Source organism: Mobula hypostoma, chromosome 1, assembly GCF_963921235.1.
Source record: "Mobula hypostoma chromosome 1, sMobHyp1.1, whole genome shotgun sequence".
Lineage (NCBI taxonomy): Eukaryota > Metazoa > Chordata > Chondrichthyes > Myliobatiformes > Myliobatidae > Mobula > Mobula hypostoma.
Window position 1 is genome coordinate 28,086,702 of NC_086097.1, and position 27,883 is coordinate 28,114,584.

At 44.3% G+C, this 27,883-nt stretch overlaps 1 protein-coding gene across 4 annotated transcripts in view; it reads right to left on the reverse strand.

The window, feature by feature from the left end:
• LOC134344972 (ribosomal protein S6 kinase alpha-5) overlaps positions 1 to 27,883 on the reverse strand; it is a 338,866-nt gene that overhangs the window by 289,523 nt on the left and 21,460 nt on the right. The window lies entirely within an intron of this gene.

A 27,883-nucleotide genomic window follows, 5' to 3' on the forward strand; every position in this document is an offset into this window, starting at 1 on the left:
TTTGTACAATTTTAGAGTGAAAAAAGGAAAGAAGCACCATGCAAAAGTTTGGGCACCCCAAGAGATTTGAGCTCTCAGGTAACTTTTACCAAGGTCTCCGATAACTTTTACCAAGGTCTCAGACCTTAGCTTGTTAGGGCTATGGCTTGTTCACAGTCATCATTGGGAAAGGCCAAATGCAAATTTCAAAGCTTTATAAATACCCTGACTCCTCAAACTTTGTCCCAACAATCAGCAGCCAGGGGCTCCTCTAAGCAGCTGCCTAGTATTCTGAAAGTTAAAATAAGTGATGCCCACAATGCAGAAGGCTACAAGAAGATAGCAAAGCGTCTTCAGGTAGCTGTTTCCTCAGTTCGTAACGTAATTAAGAAATGGCAATTTACAGGAACTGTGGAGGTCAAGTTGAGGTCTGGAAGACCAAGAAAACTTTCTGAGAGAACTGCTCATAGGAATGCTAGAAAGGTAAATCAAAACCCTTGTTCGACTGCAAAGGACCTTCAGGAAGATTTAGCAGACTCTGGAGTGGTGGTACACTGTTCTACTGTGCAGCGACACCTGCACAAATACGACCTTCATGGAAGAGTCATCAGAAGAAAACCTTTCCTGCATCCTCACTACAAAATTCAGTGTCAGAAGTTTGCAAAGGAACATCTAAACAAGTCTGATGCATTTTGGAAACAATTCCTGTGGACTGATGAAGTTAAATTAGAACATTTTGGCTGAAATGAGCAAAGGTATATTTAGAGAAAAAAGGATGCAGAATTTCATGAAGAGAACACCTCTTCAACTGTTAAGCACGGGGGTGGATCGATCATGCTTTGGGCTTGTGTTGCAGCCATGGGGAACATTTCACTGGTAGAGGGAAGAATGAATTCAATTAAATACCAGCAAATTCTGGAAGCAAACATCACACCGTCTGTAAAAAAGCTGAAGGTGAAAAGAGGATGGCTTCTACAACAGGATAATGATCCTAAACACACCTCAAAATCCACAATGGACTACCTCAAGAGGCGCAAGCTGAAGGTTTTGCCATGGCCCTCACAGTCCCCCGACCTAAACATCACTGAAAATCTGTGGATAGACCTCAAAAGAGCAGTGCATGCAAGACAGCCCAAGAGTTTCACAGAGCTAGAAGCCTTTTGCAAGGAAGAATGGGTGAAAATCCCCCAAACAAGGATTGAAAGACTCTTAGCTGGCTACAGAAAGCATTTACAAGCTGTGATACTTGCCAAAGGGGGTGTTACTAAGTACTGACCATGCACGGTGCCCAAACTTTTGCTTCGGGCCCTTCTCCTTTTTTGTTATTTTGAAACTGTAAAAGATGGAAATAAAAAAGTAATCTTGCTTAAAATATTAAAGTATGTCATCTTTAACTTTATGCCTTTTGGAAATCAGATCATCTTTTACTCACTTAGCTATTCACAGTAACAGATTTTTTGACCGGGGGTACCCAAACTTTTGCATGCCACTGTAGGAGCAGAAGTAGGCCATTCGGCCCATCGAGTCTGCACCCCCATTCAATCATGGGCTGATCCAATTCTTCCAGTCATCCCCATTCCACTGCCTTCTCTCCATACCCTCTGATGCACTAACTAACCAAGAACCTATCTCAATGACTATCTTAAATGCACCCAATGACTTGGCCTCCAGAGTCGCTTGTGGCAACAAATTCCACAGATTTCCCACCCTCTGACAAAAGTAATTTCTCTGTACCTCTGTTCAAAATGGATGTCCTTCAATCCTGAAGTCACATCCTCTTGTCCTAGACTCCCCTACCATGGGAAATAACTTTGCCATATCTAATCCATTCAGGCCTTTTAACATTCTATGAGATCCCCCCATCATTCTCCTGAACTCCAGGGAATACAGCCCAAGAGCTGCCAGATGTTCCACATATGGTAATCCTTTCATTCCTGGAATAATTCTTGTGAATCTTCTCTGAACCTCCTCCAATGTCAAAAATAAAATTCTAAAATAAAAAGCCCAAAACTGCAAACAATACTCCAAGTGTGGTCTCATGAGTGCCTTACAAAGCCTCAACATCACATCCCTGCTCTTATATACTATACCTCTAGAAATGAAACGCAACTTTGCATTCGCCTTCTTCACCACTGACTCAACCTAGAGGTGAACCTTTTGGGTATCCTGCACAAGGACTCCCATCTCTGCATTTTGAATTCTCTCTCCGTCTAAATAATAGTCTGCCTATTTATTTCTTCCAAAGTGCATGACCATACACTTTCCAAATTTGTATTTCATTTGCCGCTTCTTTGCCCATTCCCCTAAACTATCTAAGTCTCTCTGCAGGCTCTGTTTCCTCAACACTAACTGCTCCTCTACCCATCTTTGTAACATCAGCAAATTTAACCACAAATTCATTAATCCCATAGACAAATCATTGACATACATTGTAAAAAAACAGCAGTCCCAACACTGACCCCTGTGGAACTCCACTAGTAACCAGCAGCCAGCTAGAATAGGATTCCTTTATTCCCACTCTGTTTTCTGCCAATCAGACAATGCTCCAGCCTCTCTGCACCCTCTTAAAAGTCTCAACATCCCTTTCCATAATAGGGTGACCAGATCTTATGCAATACTTCAGATGTGGCCTAACTAGAATTTTATAAAGCTGCAACATAACTTCCTGACTTTTGAACTCAATGACTCGACTACATAGGCCTACTTAACCACCCTATCACCCTATGTAGAACTTGGACCCCAAGATCCCTCTGCTCGTCAACACTGTTAAGGGTCTTGCCCATGTGTACTGAATCTTTACATTTGACCTACCAAGATGCAAAACTTCACATTTGGATGTGTTAATCTTTCTACCATTTCTCCACCCATATCTGCAACTGATCTATATTCTGTTGTATTCTTTGCCAGTCCTCAATGGTATCCACACCACCACCAATCTGTGTATCATCTGCAAACTTACTAACCTACCCATCTACATTTTCATCCATATAAAACAGGGGTCCCCAACCCTTTTTGCACTGCGGACCAGTTTAATATTGATAATATTCTTGCGGACCAGCCAGTGGGGGGGGGGGGGGTCGTTCAAGTTCAACAGTGTGTGACAGGGAATGAGGAAAGGTGCAGCTGACTCATATCGTTTCCTTGCAGCCTGGTACTGGTCCGCAGCCCAGTGGTTGGGGACCACTGAAAGACAAACAGGGGTCAAAGTACAGATCTGTGTGGAACACCACTAATCACAGACCTCCAGCTGGAATAAGTCCCTTCGACCACTACCCTCCGTTGCCTATGGGCAAGCCAGTTCTGAATCCAAACAGCCAATGCAAACTGGATCCTCTGCATCTTAATCTTCTGGATGTGCCTCACATAGGTGACCTCGGGAAACACCTTGCTAAAATACATGTAAGCAACATCCAAAGCTCTACCTTAGGTCAACCTCATCATCTCATCAAAAAACTCAAATCAAGTTAGTAAACCCTGCACAAATTAGGTTCTCCCTAATTAGGCCATTGTTTTCCAAATGCTCAAATGCAGAAGGTTCAAATGAGACTTCAGGTTGGTAGCTAACAAGGAAAACAGCTAAATACTTTGTTAGCCACATTTTTTCTGGCAGGACCATAAGACATAGGAGCAGAATTAGGCCAACTGGCCCATCGAGTCTGCTCCAACATTCAATCATAGCTGATCCTTTTTCCTTTCCCCCTCCTCTTCAACCCCAGTTCCCGGCCTTCTCCTCGTAACCTTTAATGCAGGTCCAATCAAGAACCTATCAATCTCTGCCTTAAATACATCCAACGACCCGGCCTCCACAGCTGCATGTGGCAACAAATTCCGCAAATTCACCACATTTTGACTCAAGAAATGTCTCAACATCTCTATTTCGAAAGGGCACCCCTCTATCCTGAGGCTGTGCCCTCATATCCTAGACTCTCCCACCATGGGAAACATCTTTTCCACATCTACTCTGTCTAGGCTTTTCAATATTCAAAAGGTTTCATCCCTCACTTTCTGAATTCCAGTGAGTACAGACTCATCAAAAGTTCCTCGTATGATAACCTTTTTATTCCTGGAATCATCCTTGTGAACCTCCTCTGGACCCTCTCCAATGCCAGCACATCTTTTCTAAGATGAGGGGCCCAAAACTGTTCACAATAGTTAAGGTGAGGCCTCACCAGTGCCTTATAAAGCCTCAGCATTACATCCTTGTTCTTGTATTCTAGACCTCTTGAAATGAATACTAACATGACATTTTCCTTCCTCTCCGCTGACTCAACCTGCAAGTTAACCTTCAGGGTGTTCTGCACAAGGACTCCCAAGTCCCTTTGCATCTCAGATTCTTGGATTTTCTCCCTGTTTACAAAATAGTCTGCACATTTATTTCTACTACCAAAGTGCATGACCATGCATTTTCCAGCATTATATTTCATTTGCCACTTTCTTGCCCATTCTCCTGATCTGTCCAACAGGTAAGATTTTGCAACCTACCTGTTTCCTCAATACTACCTGCCCCTCCACCAATCTTTGTATCATCTGCAAACTTGGCAACAAACCCATCTATTCCATCATCTAAATACAGCATAAAAAGTGGTCCCAACACAGACCCCTGCAGAACATCACTAGTCACTGGCAGCCAACCAGAAAAGGATCCGGTTATTCCCACTCGCTGCCTCCTACCTATCAGCCAATGCTCTAACCATGTTAGTAACCTTTGTTACGTACCCCGTAACTGGGTTGCCAAACCAGCAGAAATGGATCACTCAGTTGGAGTCTGGAGTACTAGAACTAAGAAAGTTTTATTAAAGAAACAAGCAACACATTAATTGAAAGGATAATAAATGCAACAGTTCAGCGATGATAAACGCACATGAGCACAGAATTAAGATAACAGCATCAGTCAAGCTCTATCGTTGTCTAGGGGTAAATGACCAATTTCAAAATGACTCAAAGTTCAGTCCAGTTTAGTAGTTCAGTTCGCAGTAATCGTTGCCATGGCGGTGGACAACGTGGGGGAAGAGAGACAGAATAGGAACAACTGATCATTCAGAACACTGCTTCACTCACAGACCAGCGGGATGGCTCACAAACAGCATTTGGGCGGGTCCTTGGTGATGTCACCTGAGGTCACCGACTGTGACCCCTCCTCCAGATGCGGTCGATCCTCTGCAGTGAACCCGGCACCCAGGCAAGGGCGGACACACACCGGGTTCCCGCTGATCGTACCTTTCCACCCTGGTCGTTGTCTGGTACTTCTCACCCACTCGTGAGAAGCGTACCGCTTCCAGGGTCTCGTTACCTCGGGTGGCGTGTGTGCTCGTCTTAGCGAACCTGTCCCTTTTTATCCCCCTGCTGGGGTATCGCCTGTCCATCACTTCAAACAGTTCAGGGTTCAAAGGGGGGAGCCGCTCCGGACAGCTCTCCCTCCCACATCCCTTCATTACACATCTCCAGACGCTGCTCCATTGTTCCTTATCTCTCCTTCCCCTGAGGGCAGGTGGCAGACCAACTGCTGATGCCACTGATGCTAGCCCAGGCCAGCAAACATCTTAATTTTATGTGTATTCTCGTAACACTTCCCCCCTTTAAGGATTTTTACCGGGAGGTAAAAATTACAAACATGACTACATTATCTGATACATACACAATATACATCGTTAACAGTTATTTAGCTAATACAGAGAATTTGAAGCTGTCAACACCTTGACAGACAGTCATCACATTTTCTGTTCCTTTTACACGTGTTATTAATAATCCCTTAGACCAGGCTCCAACTCAGCAAACTTCATAGTGGCCAAAAACACTGATGAATTGCGACCAATGTAACCTCTCATTTGGTTTTTGTCCCGGACCACAATAACAAGGGTCGTCCCATTCCGACTCAATTTTCTCTCGCAAGGGCTTAGTAGGAGGGGGACGGGTATTGACCGCAGAGTTATTGCAAAACTTCCTGCAGTACCCCACCATCTCCAAAAGCCTTCTGAGGGCCCTCTTGTCTGTCGGGGTTGGGAGGTCAGCGATAGCCTGCACTGTAGCTTGCATCACTGCCAGCTGCCCCTGTGTCACCACAATTCCCAGGTAAGTGACTCTCGTGTGGCCGAATTCATTTTTTTCAAGGTTCACTATCAAGCTGGCTTCAGACAGCCGTATTAAATTGCCAATACACACCTCTGTGTTCATCAGCCCTTTAGTCACTGAATTACTCAAAAAATATGGGTGTTGTTTACTTGGCTGCCCTATTGTAACAGACATAACCCAACGTCCCAGTTCTTTGCATTTCCTCGGGACAATCAAACACATGGGTGCGAGTCGTTTAATTACTCCTTCGGGGATTAAGGGAGAGACCTTATCAGTAGACCTGGCCAAAACAATAGCCTTCTCCCATCTGACCGATCCCATCCTAATCTTTTCAAAATGGTTCTTTTCTCTTAACAGGGGGCCCCTAGCTTCATTGATTTCCACGCTAACACCGACCAGGTTTGTTAGCATATCAAAAACCGGTGACCGTCTCAGTTCGCGTCGGTCATGATCAATAACATTTTTCCCCCTGGGCAGCCGGTAAATCTCTTTCATGATTCCACCAACTGTTTCCTCCAGCACCGCAAAATGTCCACCGGGGGGTACCTCGTGGGCCATGTTAAAAACCTCATCCCCATAACTCTTTTGCACCACCCCCCACTCCTCATCTGCGGATACTGTCCTTGATTTCCCTTTCTTCCTTAGCACTTCCTCATCCGCACAATAGCCTACTAGTTCCCTTGTCAAGGCTGTGTCAGAGAGAGCTGTCTCTGCAAAACCCATCAGCCCCTCGCCTCGCTCCTGCGTCTGCACAAATTCTTTCCTGGCTACTGCTACGTCCGTCCCAGCTCCCTCACTACCTCTTATCTCACTACACCCTGTCTCATACAAGGTTGGCAGAAATGTTTCAGCCAAATTCACCATCGCGGGCGGGGCCTCCATGCTGGCAGGCTGACCCGTCAATCTCACGACTGGGAACACGATTCCTCCGGCGATGTCATTACCGAGCAAGACTTCCACGTCTTTCATCGGTAATTCGGACCTCACCCCCGATCGTGACTAGTCCAGAGACCAGGTTGCTCTGTAAGTGTATCTGGTGCAAAGGGACTGACTCTGTCCCTTCCCCAACACCTTTGACCTCTACCTCCCCAGTCTGGGTCTCTGAGCTAAACTCTAATACACTCTTCAGTATTAGTGACTGACACGCTCCCGTGTCTCTCCAGATCCGCACTGGAACTGGTTTTAACCTCTTTTTCACTGACACCAATCCGGCCGAGATAAACCTCTCGCGCCCTTCCTGGACTTTTTCAGACCTGTCCTTCCCTAGCGGTTCGCTTAACAGCTCAATACAGCCATTCAAAATTTCCGCTTTTCCTTTCCCCGTCTCCTTCCTTGGGGCAAAGCACCTGGACGCAAAGTGTCCGACTTTCCCACAATTATAACAGACGACCCCAGGAGACTTCCTACCAGGCTGCTCCCGGTCTACCTTATCCTTTTCACTAGTCCCCGGCTTACTTTCTGACTTTTCCGGTGGACTCTCCCCGCCGTCCTGACTACCCTTCTGGTAGCCTTTACTCGGGGCAAACTTCATTTTATGCGTCAACGCATACTCATCCGCTAACTTAGCAGTTGCGGCTAACGTGGCTGCCTCTTTCTCATCGAGGTAGGGTCTCATACCCTCAGGGACACAACCTTTAAACTGCTCAATCAGAATCAGTTGCAGCAGTCTGTCATAATCCCCCTCTACCCCTTTCGAGGCGCACCAACGCTCACAATATGTTTGCATCTCGCGAGCAAACTCCAAATACGTGCGGTCCCACCGCTTCCTCGCATTCCGGAACCTCTGCCGGTATGCCTCCGGGACCAACTCATAAATCCTGAGGATGGCCTCCTTCACCACCTCATACTTCTGGGCATCTTCCGCGGATAAAGCTGAGTAAGCTTGTTGGGCTTTCCCTTTCAGTACACTCTGAAGTAAAACAACCCACTTATCCCTCGGCCAGTCCTGACTTATAGCTACTTTTTCGAAGTGGAGAAAGTACCGATCCACATCGGTATCGTCAAATGGGGGAACCAGCCTAACCTCCTGGGTCGCCCGGAACCCTCCACCTTGGTTCGGCACGAGCCCCTGCTCGGCCCTTATCTTTAACTTCTCCAGCTCAAATTCCCTTTCCCTCTGTTTCTCCTCTCTCTCCAACTGTCTGTCCCTCTCTCTCTCTTCGTGTTCTAACTGCCGTACCCGGAACTCGTGCTCGAGTCTCAGTTTTTCAAGCTGTACCTGTACTGCGTCTCCAGCAGGTTTTTCAACAGACACCTCCCCCAGCTCACCTTGGGGAAACACACCTTTAGATACATAGTGCTCTACAATAGCTCTGTGTATCTCCTCTCTCCTCATTGTCGACTTCACCTTAGCAAGATTCACCCGTTTGGCCACAGCTATCAATTCCGATTTCCTGGCATCCTCTAATGCCTCCAAGGTCGGCGCCTTTATAAATTCCTCAACCTCCATTTCTGCTGTTTGTCTTTTCTTTCTTTCGGGAATTTTAACCCAATCAATTTACTCCGTCCCAAATTTAGCGTTCAAAATCCCGGACGAGAACCCCACTTATGTTACGTACCCCGTAACTGGGTTGCCAAACCAGCAGAAATGGATCACTCAGTTGGAGTCTGGAGTACTAGAACTAAGAAAGTTTTATTAAAGAAACAAGCAACACATTAATCGAAAGGATAATAAATGCAACAGTTCAGCGATGATAAACGCACATGAGCACAGAATTAAGATAACAGCATCAGTCAAGCTCTATCGTTGTCTAGGGGTAAATGACCAATTTCAAAATGACTCAAAGTTCAGTCCAGTTTAGTAGTTCAGTTCGCAGTAATCGTTGCCATGGCGGTGGACAACGTGGGGGAAGAGAGACAGAATAGGAACAACTGATCATTCAGAACACTGCTTCACTCACAGACCAGCGGGATGGCTCACAAACAGCATTTGGGCGGGTCCTCGGTGATGTCACCTGAGGTCACCGACTGTGACCCCTCCTCCAGATGCGGTCGATCCTCTGCAGTGAACCCGGCACCCAGGCAAGGGCGGACACACACCGGGTTCCCGCTGATCGTACCTTTCCACCCTGGTCGTTGTCTGGTACTTCTCACCCACTCGTGAGAAGCGTACCGCTTCCAGGGTCTCGTTACCTCGGGTGGCGTGTGTGCTCGTCTTAGCGAACCTGTCCCTTTTTATCCCCCTGCTGGGGTATCGCCTGTCCATCACTTCAAACAGTTCAGGGTTCAAAGGGGGGAGCCGCTCCGGACAGCTCTCCCTCCCACATCCCTTCATTACACATCTCCAGACGCTGCTCCATTGTTCCTTATCTCTCCTTCCCCTGAGGGCAGGTGGCAGACCAACTGCTGATGCCACTGATGCTAGCCCAGGCCAGCAAACATCTTAATTTTATGTGTATTCTCGTAACACCTTCCTGTAACACCATAGGCTCTTAACTTGGTAAGCAGCCTCATGTATGGCACCTTGGCAAAGGCCTTCTGAAAGTCCAGATATATAACATCCACTGTATCAACTTGTAATCTCCTCAAACAACTCCAACAGGTTCGTCAGGCAGGATTTTCCCTAAAGGAAACCATCCTGACTTCGTATCATCTTGTCCTGTCACCAAGCATTCCATGACTTCATCCTTAACAATTGACTGTAACATCTTTGCATCCACTGAGGTCAGGCTAACTGGTCTATAATTTCCTGTCTGCTGCCTTCTTCCTTTCTTAAAGAGTGGAGTGAAATTTGCAGTTTTCCAGTCCTCTGGCACCATGCCAGAGTCCAATGATTTTTGAAAGATCATTTCTAATGCCACCACAAGCTCCAACGCTACCCCTTTCAGAACCCTGCGATGCAGTTCCTCTGGCCCAGGTGACTTATGTACCTTAAGGTATTTTAGCTTTTTGAGCACCTTTTCTCTTGTAACAGTAACTGCACCAATTTCTCTTCCTTCACACACCACAACATCAGGCATACTGCTAGTATCTTTCAGTGATGACTGATGCAAAATACTCATTCAGTTCATCAGACATCTCCTTGACCCCCATTATTATTTCTCCTGTCTCATTTTCTAGCAGTCTTATATCCACTTTCATTTTTATTTTTAGCATACTTGGGGGGAAAAATCTTACTCAACCAACACACATCAAAGTTGCTGGTGTACGCAGCAGGCCAGGCAGCATCTCTAGGAAGAGGTACAGTAAACGTTTCAGGCCGAGACCTTTCGTCAGGACTCTGACGAAGGGTCTCGGCCTGAAACGTCGACTGTACCTCTTCCTAGAGATGCTGCCTGGCCTGCTGCGTACACCAGCAACTTTGATGTGTGTTGCTTGAATTTCCAGCATCTGCAGAATTCCTGTTGTTTGCGTTTTTGGAAAAAGCTTACTATCCACTTTGTTATAATTTGCTAGTTTGCTTTCATATTTCATCTTTTCCCTTCAAATGATTTTTAGTTGCTTTCTGTAGGGTTTTTTTTAAAAGACTTCCCAATCCTCTATCTTCCCATTAATTTTTGCTTTGTTGTATGTCCTTTCTTTTGCTTTTACAATAGCTTTGACTTCCCTTGTTAGCCTTGTACTATTTTACCATTTGAGTATTTCCTCATTTTTGGAATACACACGTCCTGCACCTTCCTCATTTTCCCTCAGAAACGCATGCCATTGCTGCTCTGCTGACATCCCTACCAGCAGCTCCAAGCTACTTCGGCCAACTCCACTCTGATACCACTGTAATTTTCCTTATTCCACTGAAATAGGCCTACATCAGACTTTACTTTCTCCCTATCAAATTTCAAGTTGAACTCAATCATATTGTGATCACTGGGCCCTAATTGCATCCGGTTCATTACATAATACCCAATCCAGTACAGCTGATCCCATAGTAGGCTCAATGACAAACTGCTCTAGAAAGCTATCTCTTAGGCATTCAAACTCACTCTCTTAAGATCCATTACCAACCTGATTTTCCCAATCAACATGCATGTTAAAATCTCCCATGACTACCATAACATTGCCCTTTTGACTCGCTTCTTCTATTTCCTGTTATCGCCTGTGGTCTACCTCCCAGCCACTGTTGGGAGGCCTGTATATAACTGCCATCCATGTCCTTTCACCCTTGCAGTTTCTTAACTCAACCTACAAGGATTCAACATCTTCCAATCCTATGACACATCTTTCTACTGATTTAATGCCATTCTTTACCAATAGAACCACACCACCCCCTCTGCCTACCTTCCTATCCCTCCGATATAACATGCAACCTTGGACATTCAGCTCCCAACTACAACCATCCTTCAGCCACGATTCAGTGACGGCCACAACATCATACCTGGCAATCTGTAATACTGCAACAAGATCATCCACCTTATTTCTTATACTACACGTATTTAGATACAATACCTTGAGTACCGTATTTGCTATCCTTTCTGATTCTGCATCCCTGATATTTTGATACTCAGCCTGTTGGCTGCAACCAAGTCCCATTACCTGCCTGTCCTTCCTGACAGTCTGGCTGCACACGATCTTCACTTTTTTGCCATCTGTCCTATCCTGAGTCCCTTCACTCCAGTTCCCACATCCCGCCTAATTAGTTTAAACCCTCTCCAACAGCTCTAACAAACCTGCGAGCAACCCGTCACTTTTGCACAGGTCATACTTTCCCCAGAAGAGGTCCAATTATCCAAGAACCTGAAGTCCTGCCCAATGCACCAGCATCTCAGCCACGATCATCGCAAGCAATAGTCTGTAACTTCCCTTTGGACTTGGAAGCAGTTTGATGTGGTAGAACCAAGGCAAGGCAATGCAGTGGGCCTGTCACTGAGTGAGGAAGGTTGAAGGTTAGACTGATTTAAGCACCATGCTAAATTGGAAAGGACAGCACAGAGGTGGCCAAACCCAATGTTGGGATGCAGAGTTAAGTACCGAGCTGAATTGGAAAGGTCAGGTACAGGCTGAATTGAGATGGCTGGGTCCAGGTCCAAGAACGTACGTACCAAGACAACTGAACATGATGTTTGGACATCAATTCAGGCACTGGGCCAGCTTGAGAAAAGGCCAGGTGTTGGGGCCCAAGGCGAGGAACAGGTCGGTTCAGCTCGCTGGTCTGTTACATTTACTCAGCTGTGCACTGAACTATGGGTCTCAGATGCTCTTTCTGGACTCTAGGTCAGAATTCTATTTGCTTGTGGTTATTATTTACATGACTTTTTTTTAAATCTCTGCACATTGGTTTAAGATGCTACTGGTGAACTTCAGCAACATCTGACTGGTGGCTAACGAAACAAGGAAAACAACTAAATATTTTGTCAATTGCAAAGGATCATCTCAAGAGTAGTCTGCAACTACTCTTTGGACTTGGAGACTATTTGATGCGGCAGAACCAAGGCAAGGCACGGCAACAGGCCCATCACAGAGAGCAAAGACAACTCAATGGTCGATCATTTTAAGCACAGTACTGAACTGAGAAGTTGCTTACAGACCAAATCAAGACAGCAGCAGCATCCAAGCACCAGAGTGTACTGAGGCGAGTGAATCCGATGTTTGGATAGAGATTCAGGCACTGGGCCAGATTGAAAAGCTCAGGGTGCTCAACAACTCCGCTCTGCAGTGAACTATGGGACTCTGGGTTTCCGTTCAGAACGCAATTTGCTTGCAATTGTTTTCCTCTGCACATTAGGTGCTCAATGGTCTTTTTTAAAAAAATGGGTTCTTAATGAGACCAACTCTATTTCTTCCTTTACCTCAAAGTGCCCTAGCATATCAATACACTCACCACTGATCTCCCCATCCTCCTTGTCCTTCCCCTTGGTAAATACTGATGTTAATTATTCATTAAGGGCTTCACCCACATTCTCCACATCCAAGGGGATGCCCCCCACCATTACCCTTGAGTGGTCTTACACTCTCCTAGTTATCCTCCTACTCTTTCATTCAATTTAATTGTCATTTAACTGTCTGAATACTGATGAATACAGCCAAATGAGACAGCATTACTACAGGGTCAAAGTGAAAGAACATTACCAGTAACACATGGTAAGCACACACAAGAACACATTCATGTAATAAGAGTTGAGGCCCAGTTCTCCTCCCCTACCCACAGCAACCCCCCACCCCCACCCCCCCGGCGACATCACAGCTTGATGCATACAAGTAAACGCACCCATATAGAATACATTTGTAAAAATACAAACGCAGAATGAACACACACATGCCACCTCCCCCCAGCACACTGATAACATTTGTCAACGGGCCCCCAGCGCCCACTAGGTGACACTGTGGCTTTAAGGCCCACACCTCGCATATACAAGCACACAGAATATTAATAAAAACACAACCACACAGAATATATGTATGTAATGCCCTGGCTCACATCTTTAATGTTATGCTGTAGGTATTTCATTTAGCAACTTTAAGAGCTGCAGTTCTGCTTTCAAATTGTTTGGGTTATTGTTGAAGATAAAGGATGATGTTGAATGTGTGCCAGCCAATTAGCAGAAGGCTTTCTTGGTGAAGGACATAAGGTTGGGCTAGGGGCTTTTGCTCAAGAGGTTGATGAAGAGAGAAGACACTGGGGAGAACCGGTCTTAACATACGATCCGGTGGGAGATCCGTTTGTTCGAGATGGATTGCGAGCGACGCTCGGAAGGTAGTGTGTACTTTCACGTTGACCGAGGGCCCAGCGTGCAAGTGACAGAGAAGTTCAAGATAAGCTCCAATTTGTGCACGTGACTGTTTAATTAGAACGGGCCTTTTCTCTTTGTTATTCTTTACTAACCATTCTGTTAAGATTCATAGATATAATTCCTTTAATCGTATGCAGAGTACTGTTTGTTATTTCGTGGCATTAATTTGTAACAGGGTAGCAAATGATACAGCATGCTCAAACAGGGGCTTGGGGTCTGCGCCTCGATCTCATGAGTTTGGCAGGGCTGGAGGTAGTCTTCAATAGACTTCCTCAGCCAAGGAAACCAAGGTTGTCTCATGTATATAGACCAGTGCCCTCAGTCCATTTTAAATCTTCAGTCGCCACAAATGTGCTATGCCACCCCTGGTAGAGCATGATGGCTTGGACACCTCACCTCCAGTGGCTGAAAAAGCAAGCGATGCCACAGCCTGAGGCCCTAGTCCACTGAGTGCTGCTAAAAAGAAATCTGTAGGTAAGGGACTTCATTACCAGTGATATTAGAACTACAGGACAGTAGTCTTATTGCAGGTGAGATTGCTGTTCTTGAGAATTAGGCATATGATGGCAGTTTTCCAAATGGTTGGTATGGAATGTTCAGACGGAGAGCAGTCGGAGAGATGATAGAAAACCTCTGATGATTTCTGGATCTGGTGCCTTACTACGGATTGTTCTCAAGCACTCCCTCCACTTCCCTTGGATGAAACTCTATATTGCTGCTGCTTAGTGCACCTGATAAAAGAATGGTGGTCAACTCCTTCACACCCAGTGTGAATTTGTACTGATCAAACCTGCAGTAAAAGCTGTTCAGTCCTTCTGCAAACTCTACACATTCCTCCCGACTTAGGTAGGATGGAGACTGGTGATTACAGAGGCTGGTCATTGTTCTGACACCTTTCCAGGCATATGTATATTTCTAAAATTCTGCTGGATTTCTATTTCTCTGTAAGTGCCTGTAAGGAAAAAAATCTCCAGGTAGTATATGGTGATTATATATATACTTTGATAATAAATTTACTTGAAACCCTTAGCACAGCAGAAAACCAGGGATGATGGTCCCAGGTATAGCTTGTGGACTTATTTGGTTCTGAAAGAGACTTAACAAATTGCTTTGGTATATCTTTTTCTAGCTGACGGAGAAAGCAGTGGAACCTTACCAAATGGCAGCCATTGCACTATTCAAATATATCAATGGAGAAGAGGATTAACAGTGGTATGTGAATTTCCCATTTATTAGACCATGAGTGCAGGTCCAGATTCCAAATAAGTTTTTGTTTAGATATACAAACTTATTTTAACAAACTCACCAGTCTATTCTTCACTGGCACTCATGCAGCAATAAAACACAAGTCTTCACATAAAGCCATGCAAGAAGTGAATAAACTGAGGCAATCTACTGCCACCATTAAGCTCTCTGCCATTAAGCATTCTATGGGATCACAGAGGTGTGCAGATAAAGGAAATAGCAGTTTCCATCACATCCAGCAGGTGATGGAAGAGGGAAACCATAGGTAACATGGAACGGCCACTGTCAATCACTAGCAATAGCCTGTTTTCATCGTGTCAGTCAGGATGCAACCGTGAAGCGAGCATCTCTGTGCTAAACAGTCCTGTCGGTCATCCAGTCCGCCCAACAGTTGTAGATTGCCACTACACATTGTCTGGGTGGCTCTCTCATACCGAGCTAATTATTTCATAATTAGACCATAAGACCATTAGGCCATTCGGCCCATTGAGTCTGCTCCGCCATAATCGAAGTTTTAATTTCTGCTTGCCTCTGTGTGGAGAGAGCACAATGCTATAAAAGGTTGACCCTCAAGCACAGTGCTGGCACAGCAGCAAATACGGTTGCAGTTTGTGCAAAGTTAAACAGAGCTATCAGTATTGCACTTCACATAAAATTCTATAACGACTCCCTTTTAACACCAAAGCCATTCAGCTCTCATTTTTAGACACCAAGTGCTAAGTATATAAAATTGTGAATTTCAACTTGCACAAAAAATGTTTCCAATTTATTACAAGCCATAAATTTACAGTTCTATTTATTATAATTTTATTTCAGCTATACCATTTTCATGGTTCAACTAGACAAAGGAATGCAGCTGACAAACAAACCTCATTCTACAAATTCAAATGACTACATCATTAAAATTGCATTGGTTTTGAACTTCATGTTTAGAAGATTATGATTTATTTTAAATAACAATATTCAACATCTAGTTATAAGAATTAAATCATTGCTCTACCTTGCAATTGAATGGTAAGTGACCAGAAGGCCGTAATTTTAACAAAGGTTTTTTCTTGAAGGAGGCAAGTTTACAACCAAGTTGAAACTTGGTAAGATTTATAAACAAAAATATAGGACACACAAGAGAAATTAATTGTCACAATTGCAAAGCAAGCACAGCATCAAGAGAACAGAACAGTTAACCTCTAATGTGGGAAAGAGTTCAAATTCAAACTCAATCTAAAACATGCAAAAGAAGCCCAGTAGGAACTGGATCAGAAACTGGTAGTTATTGAAGGTATAACTCATTTTCCAAACCATTAATATGGTACAAATGCACATCATAACTATAGGAAAAGATTTAATTATATAACTATTAGATGGACAAAAGATCTATATTTGTATCATTTTATATATAAACAATACTAAAGCATGGTCTATCACCACGCATTAACGTACAAGACTGAAAAGCAGAAAATGCTGCAAGTATTCAGCAAGTCAGGGAACATCCACGAAGAGGGAAATAGATTTCATATTTCATGCTATGGCAAGAAAGAAAATTTTTAGAAACAACTTTTAAGAATTGGTGGGGAGCAACAGAGGATGAGAGGAGAGAGCAGAAGGGAAGGTGACCATCTCAATTTGATAAGTGTTAAACCACAAAATGTATGTGCCAATGATGGTGTATGGATCACTTTGAGGCCAAAAATTGGTGCCAGTGCAAAGACCTCCACATTTGTCACTGACCACCCTTTTAAGCATAAGCATACTTTGCAACACTAAATGGCGAGGCTCTGTACCAGGATATACATCTCATGGGAGACTCAAAGTGTACAAATAGCTGAAAAAAAAACAAGTTATATCATGCACTTCAGTTAAACATGCAGTTAAACACCCTTTCAATGCCTTTGACTTCCAGAGACAAAGCCTCTAAGAATATAAATTTAATTAAAACATTTATCAAATTAATGTGACTAATGTAAACAATTGATCTTTTACCTTCACTGGTCTGACCTGGCAAACAGACTCCCCAGTAAAATTCATGTTCTGCTGTTGGAAGTCCAACATTAACACAAAGTTTTAAAACCATTATGCAAGAATGACAAGTTAAGGAGTTCCACATTGATACCATTGAGCACATTTTTGAGTCTTTACTTTTATCAGCACGATCAGTTCTTCTCATAATCAAGGTTGAAACAGAGCATTTGTTTCATAATCAAGGTTGAAACAGAGCCATTTGTTTTGGTATTTGGTGTCATACATGTGAACAGCCCAGTCTGCTCTGTGTTGATGTATGTAAGTAGGGCCTCAGTTCTGGAGATGTTGGCCTGATTAAGGGCAATGGTTCACTTGCCCTGTTAGTAGTTAGTGGATAATAATTGGAAGTATATTTCGAAGTGCTTTCAAATGCTTGCACTAGATAACCCACATCTTAAAAAGCATGCAGGAGTACAAGAACTAATATAACCCAGGTGGATTGGAAGTTCTGTGCCAGATCTGACGTTCTGGTCCTGAACTACCCTTTTCATTAACTGACCAACGGCTACATTGCTGTATCAAAGGCAGTGGTACTTTAAAAACGCAAACAGGAGGAATTCTGCAGATGTTGGAAATTCAAGCAACACGCATCAAAGTTGCTGGTGGACGCAGCAGGCCAGGCAGCATCTCTAGGAAGAAGTACAGTCGACGTTAGTCCTGACGAAGGGTCTCGGCCTGAAACGTCGACTGTACCTCTTCCTAGAGATGCTGCCTGGCCTGCTGCGTTCACCAGCAACCTTGGTGTGTGTTGCAGTGGTACTTTTATCACTGATGTCTGCCTCTTTGGTAAGAGGAAAAACCAAGGTATAGGAAATGGCCAATATTTCCCAGGATCTCACCATGGAATGTTATTGTTGGAGAGCACTGTAATGCAGCGTGGGCAGCTTAGAAGATTAACTATTTGGTTAATGCTTTAGGGACCAAGATACAAAGAGTAATAAAAAAAAATCTATTACTGGACACCAGTTCCCCTCCATAACTCTCATCCCTCTGGCGAAACTTGTCCTCACTCTCAACTTCTCCTTTGGCTCCCCCCACTTCCTTCAAACAAAAGGTGCAGCCATGGGTACTTGCATGGATCACAGCTATGCCTGCCTTTTTGTCGGCTATGTGGAATAGTCTATGTTCCAAGCCTACACCGGTGTCACTCCCCAACTTTTCCTACGCTACATTGATGACTGCATTGGTGCTGCTTCCTGCACTCATGCGGAGCTCATCGACTTCATTAACTTTGCCTCCAACTTCCACCCTGTCCTCCAATTTACTTGGTCATTTCTGACACCTCCTTCCTCTTTCTCAATTTCAAAATCTCTATCTCTGAAGACAACCTACCCACTGATGTCTATTATAAACCCATGGACTCTCACAGCTACATGGACTGCATCTCTTCCCACCCTGTTACTTGCAAAAACACCATCCTCTTCTCTCCATTCCTCCATCTCTGCCGCATCTGCTCTTAGGATGAGGTATTTCATTCCAGAACAAAGGAGACCTCCTCTTCCTTCAAAGAAAGGGTTTTCCCTTACTCCATTAACGCTCCACTCAGCTACATCTCTTCATTTCACGTGTGTCTGCCCTCACCCCATCCTCTCACCAGGGATAAGGTTCCTGTTGTCCTCACCTACCAACCCACCAGCCTCTATGTCCAGCACACAATTCTCTGTAACTTTTGCCATCTCCACCACAAACACATCTTCACTCCCACCCCCACTTTCTGCAGGAATCGCCCCCTACACGACTCCCTTGTCCATTCATCCCTCCCCACTGATCTCCATCCTAGCACTTATTCTTGAAAGCAGATCAACTACTACATCTGCCCCTACACCTCCTCCCTCACTACCATTCAGGGCCCCAAAAGGTGCTTCCGGGTGAGGTGACACTTCACCTGAGAGTCTGTTGGGGTCATCTGTTCTATCCAGTGCTCCAGGTGCAGCCTCCTGTATATTGGTGAGACCTGACGTAGATTGGGAGATTGCTTCAGTGAGCACCTACACTTCATCCGCCTGAAGAAGCAGGACCTCCCAGTGGCCACCCATTTTAGCTCCACTTTCCATTCAGATATGTCAATACATAGCCTCCTCTATTGTCACGAAGAAGCCACACTCAGGTTAGAAACACAGAAAACCTACAGCACAATACAGGCCCTTTGGCCCACAAAGCTGTGCCAAACATGCCCTTACCCGAGAAATTACCTAGGGTTACCCATGGCCCTCAATTTTTCTGAGCTCCATATACCTGTCCAGGGGTCTTTTAAAAAAACCCTGTCGTATCCACCTCCACCACCATCACCGGCAGCCCATTCCACGCACTCACCACTCTCTGTGTAAAAAAAAAACTTACCCCGATATCTCCTCTGTACCTACTTCCAAGCACCTTAAAACAGTGCCCTCTCGTACTAGCTATTTCAGCCCTGGGAAAAAGCCTCTGACTATCCACACAATCAATGGCTCTCATCATCTTATACACCTATATCAGGTCACCTCTCATTCTCCGTTGCTCCAAGGAAAAAAGGCTGAGTTCACTCAACCTATTTTCATAAGGCATGCTCCCCAACTTCCAGTACCACCGCCCCCAACCATTCCCATTTCCCTCTCTCACCTTATCTCCTTACCTGCCCATCACCTCCCTCAGGTGCTCATCCCCCTTTTCTTTCATGGCCTGCTGTCCTCTCCTGTCAGATTCCCCCTTCTCCAGCCTGTATCTTTCACCAATCAACTTCCCAGCTCTTTACTTCACCCCATCCCTCATTTCACACATCACCTTGTGTTTCTCCCTTCCCTCCAACCGCCTTCTAACTCTGACTCCTCATCTATTTTTCCTCCAGTTCTGATGAAGGGCTTCAGCTCAAAACATCAACTGTACTCTTTTCCATAGATGCTGCTTGGCCTGCTGAATTCCTCCAGCATTTTGTGTGTGTTGCATAGAAAAAAATATACATTGTTGAAATAGAGATTTAAAAAAGTTCTTCAACAACTCTAGGAAATAACTAACAGAATCACAATAAGACTGAAAACATTTAAAACTATGGTCCAGAAAGGAAACAGAATTCAGTTTTTTAATATCTGAAATTCAGTCATAGGTTGAAGCACTAGCAAGGACTGTGTGTAGCAGTTACAGTATGTGGAGGCGGTCAGCTGGTGCAAGAACATGTGAAGTAGGAGAGTGGTGGTAGTGGTGAGAGAAAATTATGTTGCCTCAGGGATTAGTAATTTTAGAGATAAAACTGACAGGTACCAAGTCATTAACATTTGTATGGAAACAAATAGGGAATTGACTCATACATTAGAAGATATCTGTACATTGTCCCAAATTTGCAATGGTTCAGGTTCAGAGATAAACACAAATTATCTGAGTTTTTAAATATACAGTAGTTTACTAATGATTACACTGGGAAATTGTTTTTAAATATTCATTTGTAGGAAGTGAGCAGTGCTGCAAACCCCCACCTCAATTGTTTTTCAGGAGATGGCAGCAAGCAGTCATTGTGAACCTCTGCAGCCTTTTTGATGAGGGTTCTTTCCCCCCCCCCCCACCCCCACCCCCACAGCTTCTGGGTGCTGTTAGGTAGGGTTTGGGCATAGCTTTCAACTTCCCTTGGTAACTATAATACCATAAGACTGTTAGATAAAGAAGCAGAAGGAGGCTATTCAGCCCATCACATCTACTCTGGCATTTCATCATGGCTGATTTATTCTCTCTCGCAACCCCATTCTATTGCCTTCTCCCTGAAACTCTGATGCCCTTACAAATCATTTTAAGTATATCCAATGACTCAGCCACCACAGCTATATGTGATGATGAATTCCACATATGCACCACCCTCTGGCTACAGAAATTCCTCTTCAACTCTGTTCTAAAGGGACATCCTTCTAATCTGAGGCAGTGCCCTCTGGTCTTAGACTTTCCCACCACAGGAAACATCATCTCTATGTCCACTTTATCTAGGCCTTTGAATATTTGAAATGTTTCAACAAGATTTCCGTGCACACCCCCCACCCCAACTTTCTCCAAGGTGAAGCAGGGAAAACTCCAGCAAGTACCTGGCCAGAACCAAATGCTCCCCAGATGTTAATCCTTTCATTCCTCAAATCACTCTTATGAACCCCTGTGTGGCCCTCTTCAATGCCAGCACATCTCACCTTAGATGCTCCCAATCTGCTCACAATCCTCCAATTGCAGTCTGACCAATGCTCGCTTTTATATTCTAGGCCTCTCAAAATTAATCCTAACATCGCATTTGCCTTCCTTACCACTGACTCAACCTGCAAGCCAAACTTGTGGGGAATCCTGCACAAGGACTCCCACATCCCTTTGCAACTCTGATTTCCAAATTTTCTCCTCATTTACAAAAGTCTATGCCTTTATTCCTTCTTCCAAAGTGCATGACCATATGCTTCCCTACACCATATTTCATCTGCCACTTCTTTGTCCACCTGGAGAATCCCCGCTTCCTCAACACTACCTGTCCTTCCACCTATCCTCATTTAGTAGTCTGGCGGACGGACCTCTACCTCACTGAGGCCAAACGGCAGCTCTCTGACACCTCCTCTTACTTACCCCTGGAACAGGACCCCACCAAAAAACAAACCATTGTCTCCCGTACCATCACCGCCCTCATCAACTCCGGAGACCTTCCATCCTCAGCCACTAAACTCATAATTCCCACACCCCGTACCACTCGGTTTTACCTCCTCCCCAAGATCCACAAGCCTGACTGTCCCAGCAGACCCATAGTTTCTGCCTGCTCCTGTCCCACCGAACTTGTATCTGCCTACCTGGACTCCATTTTGTCACCCATAGTTCAGTCTCTCCCCACCTACATCCAGGATACATCCCATGCTCTCCACCTCTTCAATAACTTCCAGTTCCCCGGTCCCAACCGCTTCATTTTCACTATGGATGTCCAATCCCTATACACCTCCATTCCCCATGAAGAAGGCCTCAAAGCCCTCCACTACTTTCTGGATAATAGACCTCACCAGTTCCCCACCACCACTACCCTCCTCCGGTTGGCGGAACTGGTTCTCACACTCAATAACTTCTCTTTTGGCTCTTCCCACTTTCTTCAGACCAAGGGTGTAGCTATGGGAACTCACATGGGCCCTAGCTATGCCTGCCTCTTCATTGGTTATGTGGAACAGTCTGTGCTCCAAACCTATTCTGGTACTACTCCCCAACTTTTCCTTCGGTATGTTGACGACTACATTGGTGCTGCTTCCTGCACCCAATCTGAGCTAGTCAATTTCATCAACTTTACTTCTAACTTCCACCCAGCCCTCAAATTCACTTGGTCTATCTCGGACACTTCTCTCCCCTTTCTCGATCTCTGGAGACAGACTGTCCACTGACATCTTCTACAAGCCCACTGACTCTCATAACTACCTCAACTATACCTCTTCCCACCCCGCCACATGCAAAAATGCCATTCCCTATTCCCAGTTCCTCCATCTCCACCACATCTGTTCCGAGGATGAGGTTTTCTATTCCAGGACATCTCAAATGTCCTCTTTCTTTAAGGATCGTGGTTTCCCTTCTGCTGTCATCAATGATGCCTTCACCTGCATCTCCTCCATTTCCCGCAGTTCCGCTCTCACCCCATCCTCCTGCCACCACAACTGAGACAGAGTTCCCCTTGTCCTCACCTACCACCCCACTAGCCTCCGGATCCAACACATTATCCTCCGCAAATTCCGCCACCTTCAACAGGACCCCACCACTAAGCACGTCTTTCCCTCTCCAACCCTCTCCGCCTTCCACAGGGATTGGTCCCTCTGCGATTCCCTGGTCCACACGTCCCTCCCCACGGATCTCCCACCTGGCACTTATCCCTGTAAGCGCAAGTGCTACACCTGTCCCTACACCTCCTCTCTTGCCACCACTCAGGGCCCCAAACAGTACTTCCAAGTGAGGCAACACTTCACTTGTGAGTCTGTTGGGGTCATCTATTGCATCTGGTGCTCCCGGTGCGGCCTCCTCTACATTGGTGAAACCCGACGCAGATTGGGGGACCGCTTCGTCAAGCACCTCCACCCCATCTGCCAAAACAGACAGTATCTCCCAGTAGCCACCCACTTCAACTCTGCTTCCCACTTCCATTCAGATATGTCCATACATGGCCTCCTCTACTACCATGATGAGGCTAAACTCAGGTTGGAGGATCAAAACCTCGTATACCGTCTAGGTAGTCTCCAGCCCCTTGGTATGAACGTAAAATTCTCCAACTTCCGGTAATTCCCTCCCCTTCCCTTCCCCTATCCCTATGTCACTCTGCTCCCTCCCCCAGCTGCCTACCACCTCCCTCCTTGGTTCCGCCTCCTTCTACTACCAATTTTGTTTTTCCCTATTCTTTCTTCACCTTTCCTGCCTATCTCCTCCCTGCCTCCCTTCCCCCACCCCTTTATCTTTCCCCTTATTGGTTTTTCACCTGGAACCCAACAGCTTTCCCCAGATGGCTTATCCATCTTCAGACTGCAACTTCCCAAGAACAACCTCCTAAGTAATAGCAACAACACTCACTTCTGCCCCCTGACTCTTGAATTTCTGGCATACTGCTGGGGTCTTCCAGAGTGAAAACTGATGCAAAATACTTATTCAGTTTGTCCGCCATTACTACTTCAAGCATCATTTTCCAGCGGTCGCATATCTACTCTCAACTCTTACTTTTTGTATATCTGAAAAAAATTGGTATCCTCTTTGATATTATTGGCTAGCTTTTCTTCATCTTTTCTCTCCTCATTTCTCTTTTAGATGCCTCTGTTGGTTTTGAACAGCTTCACAATCCTTCAACTTCCCACAAATTTTTGCAATAATTAAATCCTTCTCTTTTTCTTTTAGGCTGTCTTTGTATTTGCTAGTCAACCACAGTTGCCTCATCCTCCATTTTGAATGCACCTATCACATGCCTTCTGATTTGCTCCCAGAAAATTCAGCCATTGATGTTCTGCCATCATCCCTGATAGTGTCTCCTCCAATAGGTACATGGAGCTTAGAAAAATAGAGGGCTATGGGTAACCCTAGGTAATTTCTAATGTAATTAAATGTTCAGCACAGCATTGTGGGCCAAAGGGCCTGTATTGTGCTGTAGGCTTTCTATGTTTTCTAATCAATTTTGGCCAGCTCCTCTTTCATGCCTCTAACTCCTTTTACTCCACTGTAACACTGATACATCTCCCTCTCAATATGATAGAATTCACCCTACAGTTTATGATCACTACCTCCCCATGATTCCTTTACCTTAAGCTCCCTAATCAAGTCCGGTTCATTACACAACACCCGATCCAGAATTGCCTTTTCTCTAGAAGGCTCAACCAAAAAAAAATTAATGTAAATTTATTATCAAAGTACATATATGTCACTATATACAACCCTGAGATTCATTTTCTTGCAGGCATACTCAGCAAATCCAAACTAAAACATAATAGAATCAATGAAAGACTGCACCAACACGATGGATATACATCACTGTGCAAATACAGAAGAAAAAATAAATAGGCAATAAATATCGAGAACAAGAGATGAAGAGTCCTTGAAAGTGAGTCCATAGGTTGTGGGAACAGTTCAATGATGGGGAAAGTGAAGTTGGATGAAGTTATCCCCATTGGTTCAAGGGCCTAATGGATGAGGGGTAATAACTCTTCCTGAACCTGGTAAAGCAATTTTCTCTAAAAAGCCATTTTGCAGACATTCTACGAATTGCATCTCTTAGGATCCAGTACCAACCCAATTCTCTGAATACTGAAATCCCACATGGCTATTGTAACATTGCCCTTTTTTAATAAAAATGCCTTTCCATCTCCTATTGTAATTTATATCCCGCATCCTGGCTACTGTCCAGAGTCCTGTATATAACTCCCATCAGGGTTTTTTTTAATCCTTACAGTTCCTTAACTCTACACACTAGGATTCTACATCTTCCGACGTCACCTCTTTCAAATGATTTGATTTCATTTTTCACCAAAAGAGCCACCCCAACCCATCCTGCCATCCTACCTGTCCTTTGGATTCAATGTGTGTCATTGGATGTTAAGATCCCAACTATGATCTTCTTTTAGCCACAAGTTTGTAATGCCCACGGCATCATACCTGCAAATCTCTAACTGCGCTACAAGATCATCCATCTTATTCTGCATTGTGTACATATTCAAATAAAACATCTTCAGTCCTGTATTCATCACCCTTTGTGATTTTGCTCCCATGTTACACTTCACCCCATGCAATTTTGGCCTCTAATCTGCCTGCCCTTCCTCAGTCTCACTACACACTACATCTACTTGCATACCAACTGTACCATACCTAGCCCTATCACTCTGGTTCCCATCCTCTGCCAAATTAGTTTAAACCTGGGATTCCCAACCTTTGTTATGCCACAGACCAATACCATTAAGCAAAGGAGCCCAGGTTGGGAACCCTTGGTTTAAACCCTCCCCAACAGCTCTAGCAAACCTGACTCAAAGATTGTTGGCCCCCTCAAGATCAGGTGTGACACATTTTGTGTACAGGTTATACCTTTCCCAAAAGAGATCCCAATGATCCAGAAATCTGAAACCCTGCTCCCTGCACCAATTCTTAGCCAATCATTCATCTGCCAAATCATCCTATTCTTACCCTCACTTGTGTGTGGCACGGGCAGCAATTGAGAGATTACTACTTTGAGGTTCTGCTTTTTACCCAACTCCCTATATTCTCTCTTCAGGATCTCATGTATATGTCCTATCTACGTATATACTATTTAGTAATCAATGTATATTCTAACCACAGTACATGTGCACATGGTTCAGTTAGTTTCATCAAAGATTTAAGTGAACCAGGTGAATTTTCTTTAAAGGTTATCCTGAAGGCAAACAACACCATTACTGATTTTAGTCAGTGACTCAACAAACTAATGTCTCCAGATTGTTGGCCTGGACTTCTGGGTTGTCTGACCAATAGCTTAACCACAATATTGCTCTTTAATACAATGCCCCACTTATACAAAATTCTAAAGCATGGAGAATTGGATTAATTTCTCTGTCCTAAATTATCAGCTCTATTTCCTACAACTGTGTTCATAGTTCTGGACTCTCTCATTTGTATGAACTCTCATAGGAAACAGAAGGAGGAGTACGACATCCAGCCTTTTCAACTGCTTTGCCAATCATTAAAACCAAGGCTGATCTTTTATATCAGCACATTTTTTTTCTGCACAAATGCCCTTGTATTCCTTGTAGTGAGGAGCCAACATAATACTTGGATCTATTGATCTCCATTTAAAATTAACTCAACAACTAAGCCTAACCAGAGCCCTCTGGAGAATTCCAAAGATTCAATTCCCAAAAGAAATTTCTTCTATCTCAGTACTCGGCAGTGTATCAGAGATTCTGTTCATAGACCATACTTAAAGAATATAGTGTTCAGTTCTTATTGTAGGAAGGTTGGGGAAGCTTTAGGGAAGATACAGAGAAGGTTTACCAGGGTGCTATCTGAATTTGATGACATATCCTTTGAGAAAAAGATGAGCGAGCTAAGGCTGTTCTCTTTGAAGGAAAAAAAAGGGGATGAGAGAGATGTATTAGATGATGACAGGCATAGATAGAGTGGACACCCATCACCGTTTACCCCCAGGGTGGCAATGGTCAATGCTAGAGGCAACCATTTAAGGTAAGTGGAGGAAAGTTTAGGAAAGATGTCAGAGGTACATTACACATAAGTCTTACACTTAACTCTTTCTTACTAATTCTTCAATCTATAACTGAATTTCGAACATTAAAGTACAGTGTGGGCAACACAGTAATGTAGTGATTAGCATAAAGCTATCACAGCACCAGCATCCAGGTTCAACTTTGTCACTGATATACAATTAGTAGGTTAATTGGTCACATGGGTGTAATTGGATGGTGCAGGCTTGTTGCCACGCTGTACCTCCAAGTAAAATTTTAAAAGATAATCTTTTTTTAAAATCACAGGCAGTGATGGGTACTTGCAATGTACAGATGTGATGGGGTTGGTGGTGGTAGAGGCTGATAAAACAGAGACATTGAGAAAGCCATTGTAAATAGTGGTGGTGGGGGGGGGTTCAACAGATTGGAGAAGTATGGAGAAAGGTAAAAAAAAGAAAACTGCGGATAAAGATAAAAAAACAAAAGATAAAAGAGGGAAAAGTAAGAGTGGAGTGAAGAAAAGTCAAGTGGAAGAGAGTAAAAGATTACAAGATCTTAAAAGTATTCGAAACAAGGTCAGTGAACTTGTGGCTCAAATCAGTATAAAGAGGTATGATTCAATGACCATTACAGAGATTTGTTGCAGGATGGAGAGGATTAGGAATTAAATATCCAAAGATATCAGGTAATACGGAAGGATAGACAGGAAGGTAAAGATGAGATCAGGGTGATAGTGAGAAACGATAAGAGATATAAGGAGCAGAATGTTAAATCTATCTGGGTAGAGATTAGGAATACGGGGGGGGGGGAATCACTGGTGGGAGATGTCTAGTGGCCACCGAATAATAACATCACAGTGGCACAGGCAATAAACAGAAATATCTGAGGCATGCAAGAATGGAACAGCAGTTATCATGGAGGATTTTAATTTGCACATAGATTGGGTCAATCAAGTTGATCGAGGCAATCTTGAGGAGGACTTCATAGAATGCATCTGTGATGGCTTTCTTGAATAGCATGTTACTGAACCCACACGGGAACATGCTATCTTAGAACTGGTCCTGTGCAATGAGATAGGTTAAAATAGTGATCTTGTAGTTAGGGTTCCACTTAGAAAGAGTGGTCACAGTATGAATGAATTTTTCATACAAATGGAGGGTGCAATAGCTCAAAACCAGTGTATTATGCCTAAATAATGGAGACTACAATTGGATGAGTCTACTAGTGTAGACTGGGAACAAAAACTACATGGTGGGACAGTTGAGGAACAGC